This window comes from Falco cherrug, chromosome 3, assembly GCF_023634085.1.
Source record: "Falco cherrug isolate bFalChe1 chromosome 3, bFalChe1.pri, whole genome shotgun sequence".
In the NCBI taxonomy this organism is placed as follows: Eukaryota; Metazoa; Chordata; class Aves; order Falconiformes; family Falconidae; genus Falco; species Falco cherrug.
The window spans coordinates 1,873,181-1,890,707 of NC_073699.1; the positions used below are offsets into that span (position 1 = coordinate 1,873,181).

At 44.4% G+C, this 17,527-nt stretch overlaps 1 protein-coding gene across 2 annotated transcripts in view; it reads right to left on the reverse strand.

The window, feature by feature from the left end:
- NDRG1 (N-myc downstream regulated 1) overlaps positions 1 to 17,527 on the reverse strand; it is a 74,482-nt gene that overhangs the window by 33,538 nt on the left and 23,417 nt on the right. The window contains exon 1 of one of the 2 annotated variants that reach the window (XM_055704431.1): positions 6,396 to 6,529. The exons of the other annotated variant lie outside the window; for it this stretch is intronic. The gene's annotated coding sequence lies outside the window, so the exon portion shown is untranslated. Of the gene's footprint in view, positions 1 to 6,395; positions 6,530 to 17,527 lie in introns of those variants that run through there. 2 annotated transcript variants of the gene reach the window in all.

Consider the following 17,527-nt stretch of genomic DNA (forward strand, 5'->3'; position numbering starts at 1 on the left):
GGTTAAATAACAAATACTGCAAAGATGCATTAGGCATTTCATAACATGGAAGTGACTGCTTCTGCCACAAAGATTGCAGTCTGAACAGACAAGAAACAAGCTATTGTTCCTGCAGCTCACCAGTGTCAGGCCATGCTCCCCACCCCCTCCTATACTCAATCTCCCATGCTTTAAGAGTTCATAGCTTCTGCCCAGCTGCAACTGCTTCAAAAAGTGGGTGGTTCTGTGCAAGTTAGAGGCAAAACCATACTGAGATTATTCCAGAAGGGACAGGCTCATAGTATACTCAGATGAGGAATATTATTTGGCTCTCTAGGTTGCACGCTTGCAAGTATACAGCAGTTTCTTTTCAGATGTTTTGCATTTTCATGTTGATGTTGCAAAGCATACTGAAGTTACAAAACATCACAGTTAAGGTTGAGGATTTATCTTAATTTGCATTTATTCATTAGATCATACTCTATGGGTTACAGCTTCCAAGTAAATATATGACTTGCTCTACCACCTATTAAAACCACTTGCTCATTGCTATTACAAGTTCTGTTTATAACCCCTGACAAAATGTCTGGGCTGAAGTTTTCCATAGTAAGTGTCTGAGGATTTTTGTTTGGTTGAGGATCAAAGTATATTTTATGGATATTATTTTGTTCCTGTGAGTTTCCAATCCCCTTTTCTAGGATGACCTTTACATTCTAGACCTTAATGGTGGGCTCAAACTTTGTGCAAATGGCCACTGTGTTAGGGACACATTTTTCTTCTTCCCAAGAAAGTCCCATTATAAAATTACCCAAATTTAACAAGCATTCGTACATGCTGGACTACTAGATTTGGGTAACAGTCTTCCATTGCTCGCAAGCCTCGGCACCTGCAGATACAAAATTGTCTTCCTGAGAGCTGAGCACATTCCTGCCTGTATTGCTGCAGATGGGACTGGGGGAGGGAGCACCTAAGTTAGCACCATCCACTGCCAGAATCCTCCTTGCTTCTCAAAATAAAGACTTTCAAAGTCCTTCAAAGTCGGCAAAAAGCAATTCTTCATGCTCTGCTGACAGTTTTCAAAACCTTACCCATCCATGCTCCAGGTTAGCACCTACTACATCAGGCAGAGAACTTACAGTTGTATCACTTAGGTTGGAGCTATGCATGGCCAAGCTTTCATATAAGATTGCAACTTTATACACAACTTTATTAAATCCTGTATGTTTCACAAGGGGTGGGGGGGAGTGTCCCATGCTCTTAAGTTGAATCATCTAGGGAAAAGAATAGTATTTTGAATTCACCATAATATAAAGGGTCATCATAAAACTCTGCAGTGCTTCTGCTTCATAGACTTCATACTTCTACTTCACAGTCACATAACCCAGTATGTTGCAGTTTTGTCCAATGACACAAATGTATTTTATAACTTAGCATGGATATGACATATATAATACACACAGACCATGTTTAGAGCACTCTAGAACTACAGCAGTAGGAAAACGACATCATCAGCTTTACAAGGTGCACAGCAGCTTCCTGAAGGAAGCAACCCGAAAACGCACAGCGAGAGCAATCCTTCCTTCCTCTGACAGCGCACTTCCCATCTGGACGCTGCTTACTGTGTTCACAGATAAAGGTTCCTTTCAAAGCTGCATTCTGCTGTGCCAGTTACTTTTCTATTTTACCTTATGCCTACCAATAAACTCACACACATATAAAAAATATATTACCACTCTTTTGCTTTGAACACCAGTGCTTCCACCTACAGAGCCCTCAGAAGGGGCGTTACAGCTGAAGATCTTTATCACTCATCTTTTCTTCCCCAAAAATCTGAATTTCTTAAGTTGTAAGAGTAGTGAAATGGCAAGGACAGGGAAAAATAAAAATAACACACAGAAAACCCAAGGGATGGTTGAAAGCATATGGAAAGATTTGTTTTACAGTCAGGTTTTCATGCTGCACTGGGTTCTAAGGTTTGCTCTTTCCATTAATTTTTATATCATCCTTACAGTACTAGCAGAATGGCCTTACACATCCATGGTAGAAAATAAGCTAAAAGAGCCATAGTTTTGAAGCTATGCTTAGTTCAGACAGGAAGCAGCCAGTTAAAGGCTTGGAAAAGTAGTGAATATCCAGTTTTAAAAACAGCACTTGAAGAGGAAGATCTGCACTGACCAACTTCCAGCTACCAAGAGAAAAAAAAAACCCGACAGATGAAAAAGATATATTAAAATTCTGACAATTAACTGAAAGGAAGTAGCACAAAACCCCAAAGAAACATAGGAAACGTGATCAGCCACACAAAATAAGAGCAGTAGAACTGACATACATCCTGCTTTGTACAAACAGATACAGCTGTGGAAAATTTCATCAGCATCGGTAGTCCAGCTGTGCATCAGCAAGCACACTGCAGAGCACCTCTGCATGAGGAACACCCCATTCGACAACAAACCACTGGGCATTATCCAAAGACAACACTGTCATGTCAGCTGGGAAACAAACCAGGCGTGATCCTGCAGCAGCCCTTAGCTAAAAGTAAAACTAAACTCATCTCCCTCATCATCCAACACAGCAGCTTGCACAATCGAGTATGAAACTTGGGTAATTGCAGGCTTTACTTTTTCTTCTTTACTCCACACTTGCTGTGCTGAATTCAATGTTGACTAATGGTACTGATTCTCATGGATGCTCAGTACTGAGGTTAATTATGTCATAATAACATTTTAACAACACATGATCACATATTCAGGAGATGCTCTGAATGGTTCTTTACTGCTGCTTCAACTCCAGAGCCAAAGGGAATTAACAACCTGCTGACTGGCCCTGCTGAAGTCACCCAGGGCTCTGAATATGATGGATAGGAAAAAAAAGCCACCACCATTGGAGAGAAACATCAAGTTCAATAGCCATTATATTCATAGCCATTGATTTCCAAGAGGCCTAACCCAGATTTTAGCCATCCGTAGCAACACACACCACCAAACCTGAAAATGGGGTTGCCTCACTCAGCCTTTTACACAGTTTCAGAATATTACCCATGACTTCCCAGTACCAGCAACTAATTTACTTGCAACTTTTGAGACACAGCTTTTGACAGATGGCAGAGGGGTAACTACTGCTCACTTGACCTACCGGCAGCTGGAGATGCACTCCCCACGCAACGGTCCAGGACAGGTCTTCACCCAGAAGGCTGCAGGGGCAGCACCACCACACAAGAGGTCAGCTTACCAATTTAAACCTAAAAGCTGAAGCTAAAGGGCTATCTACATACAACACCATTTATTTAGTGAAACAGTGACAGGACAAAGTGGGCTCTCCTGTACTTCTGCCCGAGATTTCTAGGTGCTGCCACACAACAGGAACGTTCGATGTGAGCAGTCAGCTGGAAGTCATACTTGAGAGTCTCAAGAACCAGCATTTCATCCCCATGAATAGCCACACAGTTGCGCCTCCTGGTTTTTGGAAGGTTTTCCTTTCAAGCGGTCAGACCAGAGCAACTAGAGAACCCCCACTGCATGCTGCTGGGACTGAACTGATTCAGGCCGCTGGTTTCCCAGGCTTGCACTCCCCCCTGACACCGAACAGGCTTTTGCTGCCCTAAGCTGCCAGCTGTACACATGATGTAAACATTGCTGATCCACCACAGTTAGATTCTATTATTTCTGAGAGTTTCACAGTTTCTACTTGTCTTCATTGTGAAGAGCTTCAAGCCAGTTTCACCCCTTCCGTATCTTTTCTTTCACTCTTTATCTATTTTGAGACAATAAAACGTCTCATTACATATATGCTCCACGTTTTGTGCGACAGATTCTCAGGCTCTAATGAGGTTAACTGAAAAACCAGTATTTTCTATGAGACATTAGAAGTTTGCCAAAATCCCTTAAGCTGGTCATGAGAGGATGTATGTTGCACTTCAGTCAAACAAATTAATCACTTAGGTTTAAAAATCTGAATTAAATAATTTTTCTCACAACAGTTCACTACTAATCCCACCTGAACTACAACAGCAAATTGCTCAACTGCCTTACAACTATTTTTAAGGACCAGGCTCCCATGCCAAACAGGGCATCCCAAGATGCACTGTAAGAATCTCCCCATGTAACAGTCACAGTACAGAAGGGCACATTCAGAGCAGAGCGTCTCCCACTGGAGTAGAGAAAACTGGGGAATCATACTGTTTCTATCAAGAATTCATGCAGATGATCTGTTGCAATTTTATCATTCCTTTTTTATTTTGGCAAGAACAAAAAAAGCTGTTGTGCAGAGCAGAAACAGAAAAACTTAAAGAGTCTGGGTTTTTGGTGGTGCAGATGCTAGTTCTTAAACACTGGCAGGCACATGTGGCAGCCGACCCTCAGCAGTGGGTGACACTTTTTTGGCTACTGCAAAATTGTGTGGCCACCTGACACCGATATCTCTACCCCACTGACACCTTGGGTCAAGTGGCCAGTGAATGTGGGGATCAGTACATAAACCCTTTCTTCTTAAGGGATAAAAATGAAACCCCCAGCTTGTAAGACCTTCTAAACCCCTCTTCCCCAGCCTGGTTTCAAGGCCAGCCACTTTGCAGAGTGCAGACTCAAGGGGATGAGTCCATCTCTCACTCCATTCACTGATGGTAGAAATTTTAGTCCAGAGTTTTCAAATCCAGCTCATTCAGGTATCTGCTAAACTGAAGTGCAAGAAACTCAGATTTAGAAGTTGCAGTCTTCAGCTCCCCAAACCGTTATGCCATGGCATCTGTTCAGTTCAGACTGAAAAATACAAGTACAGAAACCGTACACACCCCAAGTAGTCTCTTATCACTGCATTAAAACCTGTTTTCACTGCATCTGTGTTTTCCATGTCAAAATACACACCAGTTCCTCCTGAATATATTAATGTATTATTCTTCTTCAAGGACACAGAGCTCATTAGTACTCTGGGAACTGTACAAACCTTTTAAGGAACACTACTTTTGCTGCCCCTACTCCTGAGTTTTACCATTTTACCCACAGTCATTAAATTCTTGCTGTGCATAGGACATCGTACAGCATTAGCTGCCTGCTGTTTACTCAAGCACTTGTGATAAAAACACAGTCACTTTACGTCAAACTACGTTAGACTGGTTAAAAAAAAAGCACAAAATTAGAAAGAAAAAAAATGTTCCCAGAGCCAAGTTCCAAGTGCACCAGCTTAATGCCACTGGCTGAAGTTTTGATCTAAGTTATGACTGCAACAGCTAAGACTAAAAACAGCAAGGCAGGCTTCTCCAAGTTGAGTCACCATCCCGGGAATTATTTAGAAGATGTGTAGATGTGGCACTGGTGGACATGGTTTAGTGGTGGCCTTGGCAGTGCTGGGTTAACCATTGGCCTCCATGATCTTAAAGGTCTTTTCAGTCCCAAATGATTCTATGATTCTCTGTTTATCTGAAGCATTCGATAAGCTCCTGTTTACAGGCTGTTCCCATTGCTTGCTCTCAACAGTGAGTTCTCCAGCAGCTGTTTAGCTTTGACACACTTGGACATGCAAAAAAAAGTTGACAAAAAGCCAGAGGAAGTCCAAACAGCGCAACACCTTGCAGAGAATCTGGACAGAAAGCTTCAGGTTGCCTTTGACCTCTTCTGTACCACTACAAATGCATTTTCTAGGTTCAAAATACAGTTCCTATTTAAACAGAAAACTGAGGAGAAAAACATCCAAATAACAGTTGGTAAACACTTCTACCTGAAGCCTAAGAGCATGCTATCCTGGGCATGGGGGGCAAAGTCAGGCACTGTGGGCTTGATAAACAGTGAGCAAGTGTTTCCATAGGAAAACCGTAACACAACACAAAGCGTTAACCAGAACATCCTCCTAAGCACAAGTGAAATCACTTACTTCATCGGACCCAGTACGCGGCTGTGCCTGCGCTACAAACGCTGCTGAACCCGAAAGCAGGGAGAGCAAACCGCACCTACCATCACACAGGCGGGCAACAACCCCACTGAGACAGCTCACTGGGAAAGGCTGGACAACCAGTCAAGCCTGTCCTCTGCTCCAAAGCCAACGCAGAGCGGCGGCAGCAGAGACAGAAGCAACAAGCCAGCAGCGGCAGCCAACTTCCGTAGGACAAGGACGTGCCCCGGCTCCACAGCCGCCTTCAGCCAGCCCAGCCCGCCGCAGCCGCCCCCCGCAGCCGGGAGGGCCGGGGTACCCGGGCACCCCGCTCGCTGCCCCCTCGGCCGGCAAAGCCCAGCTCGGACAGAGGCGGGGAAAGGGGGGTGGGTGGGGGGTGTCACCATAAGGACCAGAAAAGGGGTGATGCAAGCACGCGCCCCCGAGGGGGCTGCCAGGTCCACGGAGGGGGGTGGGTGGGTGGGTAGGTAGGTAGGTGGGTGGGTGGGTAGGTAGGTGGGTGGGTGGGTGGGTGGGACGGAGGGAGCCTCCCTTACCTGCCGCGATACTGCTCTGCTACCACCGCCGCGTCCCAACCACCGCCCGTCTGCTGCCGCGGGGCGGATTTATAGCCCGCGCCCCGCCCGCCGGGCGGCGCTGCCCGCTGCCGCCGCCGCCGCCGCCTCCCCGCCGGGAGCACGGGGCGGGCCGCCTCCCGTTTCGGGGCTCCGCCTCGCTGTCCCCGCGCCCCACGGCTCCCCCAGTCGCCCGCAGGCTTTTACGGCGGCTGCAGCGTGGATGCCCGGTCTGCACGGGGTCTCTGAATATCAGCGAGGAACAGCCGCCAGCCCAGGTCCCCCTTTCATCCAGGTCGCGCAGCCCGGCTGGGGGGACACTCACCCCTGGCATCCCCTTCCTGGGCGAGCCCTGGGAGCATTGAGCGGCCGAGACCGGCCACCCTGCTTCCCGAAGCGTTACCGGGCCGATAACAAGGGGTTTCGCCCCAGTTCGGTGGGGAGAGGCCAGCGTGTGCAAAGGGGTTTGCCCTAGGACCGAAAGAGCAGCACTCTTGGGAAAAGCTGAGCAAAGGATCGCGACAGCAGGGTCCTGGCACAGGTGGTCAAAATTGTGCAGATGTATGCACTGCTGCAGAAAAATAAGGCTATTTACCAGATCCTGAATTGCGAAATTGTACACTCATATATTAACGTGACCACTAGGAAAGAATTCTGATTGCAGTAGAAAGAAAATGCCTTCGCACATTTCTGATGAAGTTCAGAGGGTGCAGCGGGTGCTGCACCATGCTGTGTGAGTTTCCCAGCAAACAGTTCTTTGGCAAGAAGCGCAGCTAATCGTTTATTCCAAAAAGAGGCCCCAGCCTGCTGAGTAAAGAATATCTCTATATACACAGTTCTGCGTGTAGCCACCCGCTAAGGGGACGGTTAAACTGTGACAGCCTGAGCTGCTTTTTCTGTGGCTTTTCCATAAAACACGCCCATGTGTGTGATTTCACTCAACAACCTCACTTTTACGGCAGCTTACTGTGACCCAAATGATGAAATCCACAGCATGTTTTCATTCTCCCTTATGCAGTGGCCTGAAGAGGAAATCAGAAATTCCTGAAACTCTGAAACTGTTCCTCTGTTTTCTCAGCTATACAATAAGTTTATTAAGTCTAGTCTATAAAAGCTTGCTGCTGTTCAGATGCATACTAGCTTCTCTCGTCCTAACCCAGCTTCTGCACCTGAGTCAGAAAGTGCTGCCTTTGGAAAAAGAACCCTGGAAGCCTGGTTCCCTTTTCACCATGAAATAACGGGAGACCATGTTGTGTAGCAATAACTATTACGAAGTGTAGAATAAAGGAAATTTCTTATCATGTTTTCTTGCTTCTGATTAGTTAATGTCTGGAAGGATGAAAAGTATTGCTAAAACAACACAAGAGAAGCATTTGTCATTCTAAGACAATGCTGCTCTGTGTGTGCTTTGTTTTTTGAATCATTATTGTCTGACCTTTTTCATACTCATTTTAAACTGTGTGGCCAGGTAACCAATGAAACCGTCACAACTAATTTCATTTCCAACTGATCCTATTTTGAAGTCGTATCTTCAAAACTGTGTCATCAGATCACTGGCTTGCTATGTTTGTTGTGGAAGATCTGTCTAGCTCAGTGTACCGGAGTTATGGAATGAGTGCAAGCACTAGAACCAGAGGATGGGCTTGACTAATTTTCCAGCAGATTAATCCTTCCTTCATCTGGTCATGAAACAAAATCCTAGCTCAGAAACATTCAGTCCTTCAGAAAACAGATCTGGGTCAGTGTCTGAACTGTGTGGTTTGGCCCATCCTCAAGCGGTTTTTCAGTCTGCTGTGCTTGGCTGCTTTTTGGGGAAGGGGCTGAAAGCTCCAGAGATTCAAATGGAATGAGCTGTTCCCCGTGCACTAAATTCAGACTTTTGCAGTAAAAACAAATACTGAGTGTGGAATGAACTGGAGAACTGGAATAAAGTGTTTTCTTTTGCTTTGACCTTTGCATTTTGTTTTCTCAGTTAGATCACATGCAGTGTTGGACCCTCAAAAATGTTGCAGACAGGCAGGTAGAAGCCCCCAGGAGTCAGTAGCTGCTAGCCCACATGAGTAGGAAAGCCTGGAAATGTATGAATCCAAACGGAGCCTTCATGCACTCAATCACACTTCCTAGCTATTTTGCTAGCTATGACATAGTGATTTACAGCGTCTTTTGAGGGTGATTGGTGGATTGCAAAAGAAAATGAAGTCATTCCAAAAATCCAAGTATTTTACTATGTGAAGATGTAATTGCTAACGTTTGCACTAGAGAGCCAAATCCTGCCATGTGCCAGAAAGGAGCACAGCTGAAAGCTTGGGGAACGTCATTCCCCTCTGCCTGAAAGAGTCTACATGGAAGACAGGTAGGGAAAACAGGAGTTTCAAGTCTTAATTTGCCAGAGTGGCACCGCTGACGCTGCAACAGCCACAGCCTCTGTGAGTTTTCACCCTGTGCTGGGCTGCACGACGGCTCACGCCACACTCCCATAGCAGCTGAGTGGCTCACGTACCAGTATCTGTACGTGTACAGGCGTGTGTACTTTAGGAACCACTTGCTAGGGAGACAAGATAAGCTGCCACCCATGTGGGCCCACTGGAAATCTAAGGAGTGCTTCCACTGTAAATATTATTTTATTTAATAAACCAGCTCTATGCAGCTGGCATGCACTTGTCCTTTTCAGAAGAGCATCTCTACAGGGGGTGGCTGCCCAGCCACAGACGTCCATTCCTCTACCAGCGAATGGGCTGTTCAAATGAACCTGAAAGCACAAACCCTCTCCAGTGCTCTCTGTGGCTTTCATTTGAGATCACAACATAGGTCTCAGAGATTTTTAAGAGTGAAGTAAACAAGTACGTGATTTATTCTTTCATTTTGTTTTACTAAACTGGGTTATTGTGGGTATGCACACACACAAAGACACATTGGCACTGATAAGGGAAATGGCATACTTTCATGCTAGAGAAAGATTGATCATACGTGCTGAGCAGAAACCTGCCTATTTGTTCCAATACCTGGAAGTAACAATATTTCAGCATTTGAATAGGACTTCAAAACCATTAACTAATCAATGCTTATAAGGCTCCGGTGGAGAGAGGGTCGTGCAAATGAAGAATCACCAGAGCAGAGACTTGATCCAAAGGCCACTGAAGAGTAGCGATTCCATCTATTTCAGTGCTATGGAAACAGATTTTAATTACAAGACTGTTCTCTCCTTTGACATTATATTTCTTGCCATGCCAGCATTAAGAGAGGAAATATCAGTTGTGCTGCAGCAGCAAAGAAGGAAAAAGAATTGAATAAAGTAGGAGTGCAGCATTATTTTTTGCAAAAAACTTGCATTTCTTTAGAAAGATTTCTGCACACTGTTTACATTTAAGCAGTGGTAATATTATTAGTCATTGCAGAAGTTAACTGGGTGTTCCCTTTTTCTTACTAACAATACAGCAGGGATAATTTTGGATTAAGTTACATGTTTTATGAAAAATATACTTGATGTTTGCTGACTCATGTCAAAAGAATTCCCTCTGTGACCCATCTACTATCACACCCCATCCACTGGGAATTTTATTCTACTACAGCCTTTTGTTGTTGCCTTTGGATCCCTTGATGATGCTGACATGTAGCCATATGGATTGGTTATCCCTCCAAAAATTATCCAATGCAGCTTTGAACCAAGGGCAATGACCTCAATAAAAATATAAATAAATAACACCACAGGCTGCAGATTCACATGCCCTTGTCAGAGATTTGCCTGATATTATTCATATCCCCACATAAGTACTAATTTCCAGTTTGGAAACTGCTTTTGGCAAGTTTATCTGCTTCAGCAAAAGCATAGATGTGGGGTGAGTCATTTCGTTGGTCTTGCAATACAAACTTCCTGCCATTTGCAAAGGAAGTAGACTTGTTTAATGTATTTTGGAAGACCAGGGTTCATCTGTAAGTTCATTTGATGGATGGAGGGGATGAGGGTTTGCTTTTGTTTTGCTTTGTTTTGTTTTGAATAGGTATGTCCCTTCAGGAGGATTTTGGTGGAGTGTTTTACCAAGGGGAACATTTCTGTAGGAAGTTCTGGGGTGGAATCTTTGAGCTAAATCCACAGCAGGACTGAGCTGTGGAGCGACAGGGCTGCCTGGCCCCGCATTCGCCGCTCAGGCTTTCACTCTAATGCACGCAGACAACTAAGTGCCGGAGAACTGGGTTTCTGAGAAGTCAACGTGATGAGTGGTAAATGTTAAAGCTAGCCAAGAGAAAAAGCCAAGAGAGACAAGGACTAAAATAGATTTTACGTTTATTTCCACATAAGGTTTTTGACTGAGAGTTCTCTCTGAGAGACGAATACCTATGGTCAGCAAGTGCTTTCTCTGGTACCACTTCACAGTCTGTAACCCACAGACAGTGCAGGCATCTGAGGGACTTGCGTTTAGATACTGTGCTTAGTCAGCTGCGTTTGAGCACAGGTCTTCTGCTTACCAGGAAAAAGTCTTAACCACAGTTTACAGGGTCATTATATACCCATTGCACATTTTGCTTGCATTTCTCCTGTTGGAGCTAATGCACTTTGTAAAAACAATGGCAGTTCATCAATCCAGGCAGGAAAAAGGAAGAATTTGGTTCTACAGCTCACAGATGTCATTGTGAAGGCGGAGAGATAGTAGTTTCACATCCCTGCTACAGCTGGAAGGGGAATTGGGACTGGCCATATACTTCCACTGCTCCTCCAAACAGAAAAGACTCACATTATAATATCTAGATTAAAACCTGTCTCGCGCACCAAGAACTCACAAAGAGAGCCATCATTTTCAAAGCTGTCTTTTGTGCAAAGATTAAGCCATCAGGGACTCTCTGAAACTTGCATGGAGTAAGACAGAAGGGAAGAATTCCCAACTGGGGTTACAGTTAAGATCTAGAGCAATTCCTCTTCCAAGGGTGACAGTGGTTTCACACACATCAGGTGGCAAAGCGCTTCCTGATTTGGTGGCAGCCCAACAGGGGTTTTGAAGATCTCAGTGGCGTCTGCATTTCGAATTAAGGAGGTTCAGGTGAATTCAGCTTGCACATTCATAACAACCAAAGTGCAATGACTACCGCTAATTATCTGTCCTGATGTAGTTGCAATTTATCCACTCAGAGGGGTTCTTTGTATTTCGCTCCTTTGTCACCTGCCTGCCGCTGGGCAGAGGAAGCAGTACAGTACACCATGGCTCATGAAGATCCCCGTAATTGCTAATGGCCCCAGCACGATGTGTGTGTCTTGTTTGCCCAATGATTGAAACAGAAAGCTATTTGGGGCTGCTGGGAGATCAAAGAATTAGCTTTATAGGTATCTGATAGCCCCCTGCATAAGTTTATTTAGTCCTTCTGGAGGAACGTTGCACTCTTCAGACCTGTCCACCTGTTAAACACACACGTACACACCTGTATGTACAATCATATAGAGCTTGTTTCCTTAGGGATCTATACTAAAAATACAGATAAATACAATAAGTTCCCTTACAGATGTAGCTCTACTGAGCTGGCATGAGATATTACTCTTTTTTTTATTCATGTTGATTTTTTTCATAGTCAGCTATGAGCAGGCAAGGAAGTAGAGAGACCTGTTTTAACTGTGAACGGGAAGCAGTGCCATAAGCCTACACAGCAGTCAGAGGCAAGAGAAATGGAGCCCTGAAAGACTGTAAACTAGGGGGGATTTTCCTCAACTGTCTCAGAGGTAGGTGGTCTTCTCCATCCCATTCCTGACAGGAAACTTTACGTTTATTGGAAAGGGTTTACTCTGGCTAAAGACAGCCAGTTAGCAAGTACTGCCTTCAGCATTAACAACTATCCTTTGACATTTCTTTTCTTTCCAAAATGACCCACAAGAAGACAGGCCTCACACAGGTCATTGATTCAGTTTCTGAAGCACTGGATGAGTAAAGAACTTAGCAGAACCCAACTGATGCTCACAGGTGCTCATCTACAACTTCTTGCATTTATAATCCTCCCTCAGTCTGCCTGGCCAACACCTTGGGGTGTCAGGGCTCTCCATCCCCATTCACTAAGTGGGGAGAATCTGACCAGCAATTGCAACCGCTTTTGTCTGCTGCAAATTCAATGCAAGTTTAAAGAAGCACTTTTATAAAAGCTTGTAGTTTATACAAACTTTCATAAAAGCTGCTTTCACATACTAGAAAACGAGGATTCTATATACTTGAGCATTATGAGGAAAACCCTTCTTACATCCACCCTAGAGGCACAGCATGAGGGAGTTCAAACAGAACTCATTTGGGGCCTGCACAAGCAACTTGAAGGAGACTTTAAGTCATTTATGTCAAACAGACTTTGCAGCAACCTGTTCTTTAGCAAAAAGGTATGACCAAGGAGGTGCTGGCTATGAGTGTGTGCTCTGATAAATTATGCCATTCGAAGCAAGAGATCACAGGACTTTGAAGCCACCAGAAAATCTCCTGTTTCCACTTTGTTGCGGGTCACATCAGCTGATATGCCTGCAACTCCTGTGCCGACCAGGGAAGAAGGCACCAAAGGCAATTTGGCATCTTTTTGATTCTCTGTGGTCACTATTTGTCTGAACAGAATTGCTCCAAAACTGAAGTTCAGGTGTCTCACTCTCTCCCTTTAGTCCCTATCTTTAGTTATTTTTTATTATATCTTTATATATATTCTTATCTATATTATTATCTTTAGTTATTTTTAAAGAAGTTCCTCTACCAGCTAGAAATCTGGGAAGAATGTCCCTCCTCATCACCTCCTTCTCCCACTCGCTCTGGCTGAGGCGTTGCCACACACTCAACTACATAGCCACAGGTGCATGCGTGTGTACCAGAATCTTTCCCATTCCCTTTTTCACAGCCTTTCTGAAGGAACATCCAAGTCACATCTCAGCTGAACTTTTGAACCCCCCAAGGCTGAGAAAGCTTGAATACAAGCAAAAACATGCTGGTGGGTGCCTATCGGTTTGAAGAACAGCTAAGCAACTACAAGTCAGAACTCTGTCTTCACTTATGTCTGATAAAGAAGAGCTGGTAAAAGGCCTGATCGTTGTCTAATCTTCCTAATGTAGTAATGTTGTATGTGCTCTGCTTGAAAATGCACTTAAAAGTATATGTCCTTTTGCCCTGAGCACACATTTACATAGCAATAACACAGCCAAGCAATTAACTAAAAGAAAGTCTGGTTCTGCAAGACCCTAAATGACATGTATCAGTTGCAATCAGTTAGACGACTACAGTTTTCTAAAGATTTTTTTTGTTATAAATCCTGCTCTTACAGCTTTGAACCCAAAGTTAAAGAAGCACAAAGTAATTTTGCGCATTGGCACTGTGTACTCAGGGCTGACCACTCCAACAGGCCTGGGACCACCTGGGACCACGTTCATGGTCTTGTGCTCCTGTGCATAAAATACAAACACCTATCAAACATATACCTCAGATTTCTCCCCTGTCTTGTGTTGAGGCAGAGAAGATGGATGTTGGCTCACTTCTTACAGAAGTTTTAAAGAGGCTGCCACAGAGGAGACTGGACACTAACAGCAGGTTTTGATTGCAGTCCGCTTCAGGGGTCACTTTAGGCATCATTTGACAAAGACCGGGAGTGCCGCCTTAGGACAAAGTAATGGAGGGAGTAGGGGACAGGAGAAGAGAGCAATAGGTAAGCTGACTGCAGCTCTTGCAGCAAAACTAGATGTGCTCTTTTTGCCAGCCATTTCTAAACAGTTGCTCAGAATCAAACAACCAGCTCTAAATCAGCAGTTCATTCATTTAGTAGCTCTAAAGGCTGCTCCCTATTAAACAAGACATGGTAAATCTGTTTCAGATTAGCAAATCAAATGAGTCACAAAAAAAATCCCACTTTGGTGTTAAGTTTTGGCCTTTATGAGCAGCATCTCAAACAGATGCCGTGTCCATACTGCTAAATATAAAAGGGCCAAAACCCGGTTTCTGGCCCCAACACTAAGTGGCATGGCCCAGCGTGGGCTTCATGTCCGGACCAGCCCTCTGCGGCCAACTGACCCCACACACATCGTATGGCACTTGGCCCTGGCTCTCTTCTGTGCTGCAAGTGGTGTCCCTATGGTCCTAAGACATGATCATTATTTTTTTTTATGTGTTTTTGAGTTCAAAGGCTCTGAAATAATCTAAGGGCAGTGTTGCAACCCACAGGAGTGATGTCTTTATGGCATGAAGCTGAAGGGCTGTGTTGCATACCCCAGGGTATGCATGAGGCCATATGAATGTGCCGAGCGTGATGGGACAGCCTTGGGGGACTGTGTAGGCTGGAGCTTGGTCTTTTCCATACTGCCTGTTGACAGCTCCAGGGAAGAGGCCAGATCAGAGCCAAGGAGCAAAATAGCAATTAAGTGTGTGGGCAGTCAAGGGTGTGGGTGTAGAGCTCACAGCCTGTCCCCTTTTAGCCTACACATACCCAGAGGAATGGAGCAGGCTCCTCTTGAGGTTTTATCATCATGTGCATCCAGCTGGAATTAGAGACTGAACAGAGGACAGCCCCCACAAACATCTGAAGCCCTGAGTGCTCCTCAAGAACTTCTCACTAATGAGGAATTGCAGCAGGTGAAGCACCACCTCTGCTGGCAACCTCTGGGTAGGTGGAAAACACTGGGAAATTTCAACAGCATTTCAGCTTCTGTCTGCCTGAAATTTGGTGCCAAAAGGAAGACAGTAGTCTCATTTCTCACAGCAGCTGAAGTTTTTGAATTGTTAAACAGCTTTCAGTTAACTCAAGAGCAACTCCGAAAAAAATTACAACAAATATACAGAGACTTCCATAAAGAAAACATAACTATTGATTTTTTTTCAGAAAGAAAAAGCAAAAAGAAAGTGAAGGAGTTCTCAAGATACCACAGAATAGAGAGAGAACAACTACAATCCAAATCTTAGCGCTGAGAAAACTTACTCAGCCTAAGGTGAAAAGAAGGAGAGAGGCTCTATGCTGTAGGAATCATCCAGCTAGTGAAACCAGCAGAGATGAGTGATTGCCAAGTTGATGTCTATCATCTGCAAAACACCATCTCAAGTAGTGGAGGTTCCTGACAATTAGAAAAGGGCTGCTGATTGAAAGACCAGCTATGTGAATGAAGAGCGTGGTGTATATTATACACCTTGTCTCTGGTAACATTTTTTACACCATCACCCACAGTATTCTTATTTTCAAGTTGAGAAAGTATAGAACGCGTGAGTATGGCTTGAAAAATGGCTGCACTGCCAGTGCTAAGGTGTGTAATAATCAGTGGCTTAATATCCAGCTGAAGGCCGGTAACAAGTGGAGTGCCACAGAGGTCCAACATTATTCAATGTCTTCATCAGTGATTTGGATAAGACCAGGGGTTGCACCCTGCAGCAAATTCAAGATGATGCTCAGTGAGGGAAAGTGATTGATATACCAAGTGACAAAGCTTTAACCCAGAAGGACTTTGAGAAACATGAGATTTGTGCCAACAAGAACTTCTGAAATTCAGCAAGAAGTGCAGAGTTCTGTGCCTGGGGTGGAATAACCCCACACATTAGCACAGGTGGGGAAATGTACAGCAGAGACTTGATGAAAGGGAATCTTGGGTGTGTGGTTGATGCCAGAATGAGTAAAAGGCAATAGTCTGCCCTCATTACAGGTAGTACAAATTGCACATTGAGTTACATCAGGGGAAGCATGCCCAGCAGATCCAGCGAAATTATCATCTCCTTTACTCATCCCTGGTGAGACCAGTTTTGGACCTACCAGCATGTCAAGAACCTTAAAAAAGCTCATCAAATTGCTGCAAATATATTTAGAGGGGTAAAGCACGTGACCTTCAAGAAGAAAGTAAGGGAGCTGGGCTTGTTTAGTCTTGGCAGCAGGAGACTCTGGGGTGGTCTAACAGCAGCCTACATCTATTTGAAAGGAAACTGAAGGGATGATGAAACCAAACACCATTCAGAAGTGGCAGAGAACATCATGGGGCAACAGCTACAAGTTGTGGCTTGGGAGGTTGAGATTAGATAGAAGTTTAAGATACTAAATTAAAACTAAGGAAACAAAAGTAAGTTCTGCTCGTTGGAAGGAGCAGGCCCAAAGGAAGGCCAACATAGGAAGGCATAGAGTAGATCACAGCAATATTGGGATTAATACCATAAACCAGAGTGAACAATCAAGGGTGCCAAGACTGCTTAAAAAGCCGAACTCTGGAGGCTTCATCTAACTAGCCAAAATAACCAGTTGCTGGTCTGAAATGCTACAGTGCAGCATAGCCCCTGGATATGGGATGCATGCTTAGAGTTTTAAAAACCCAAGGCAGAAATTAGAGGCCTAGGTTCTGAGTTACTGTAATATTCCAGTTAGCAGTAAATGGAGTTATCCTATGCCCAAAGTGCAGATGGACTTACTGCTTTTCTAAAAAAGGATCAAAGATGTGTCTTGCAAGAACAAATAGAGTTTTGGTAGTAAGAGAGAGGAACAATCTAGGTTTAGCTGTGGGTGTGGAAAATTCTGGGATTTTTTCTACAGGCGACTAGTGCATATGACATTTAATGTCATTGCTAGATTGAACAAACTAGACCCTACCAAAAAAATTCAGAGAATAATTTTCAGATTAAAAAGCAAAGGCAATTTTGGAAGAACAGTGGTCACTGCCAACCCATGTCTTAATGCTGAGAACAAGTATCTAATAGAGCAAACACCCGAGGTTTAATGTGAGCAGGTCAACCTCATTTAAAACCTGCAGACATTGTATTCGATTTTGAACAAAGAGGTGATCAACACTGACAGAGCTACACCGGAGGGTGGGCTTTAGATCAGAAAACATTGAAGAAGGTTATTGGTAGGGGGTGGCTGCACAGCCTATTTCCAGCTGCAGCTGTCACCGTAAAGGGAAGAGCTCATTGGCGAATAGAACTTGATTCAGAGGCACCAGGCCGGCGAGCACCAGTTGGAGCAGGAAGGAATTCAGGTGATTATGCTGAGGACAAGGACATCACAACTGCTGAAGACTCTCAGAGCTGTCTTGGGGGGTATCCAATGAACAGAGATAGCAAAACATCCTAAGGCTTGCCACTTTTACAAAAAGTATAGGCCAAGGAGAGTAAGGAGGAATGACTGAAACCACTGTTAAAAGTTGCTGGGGAAAATGCATC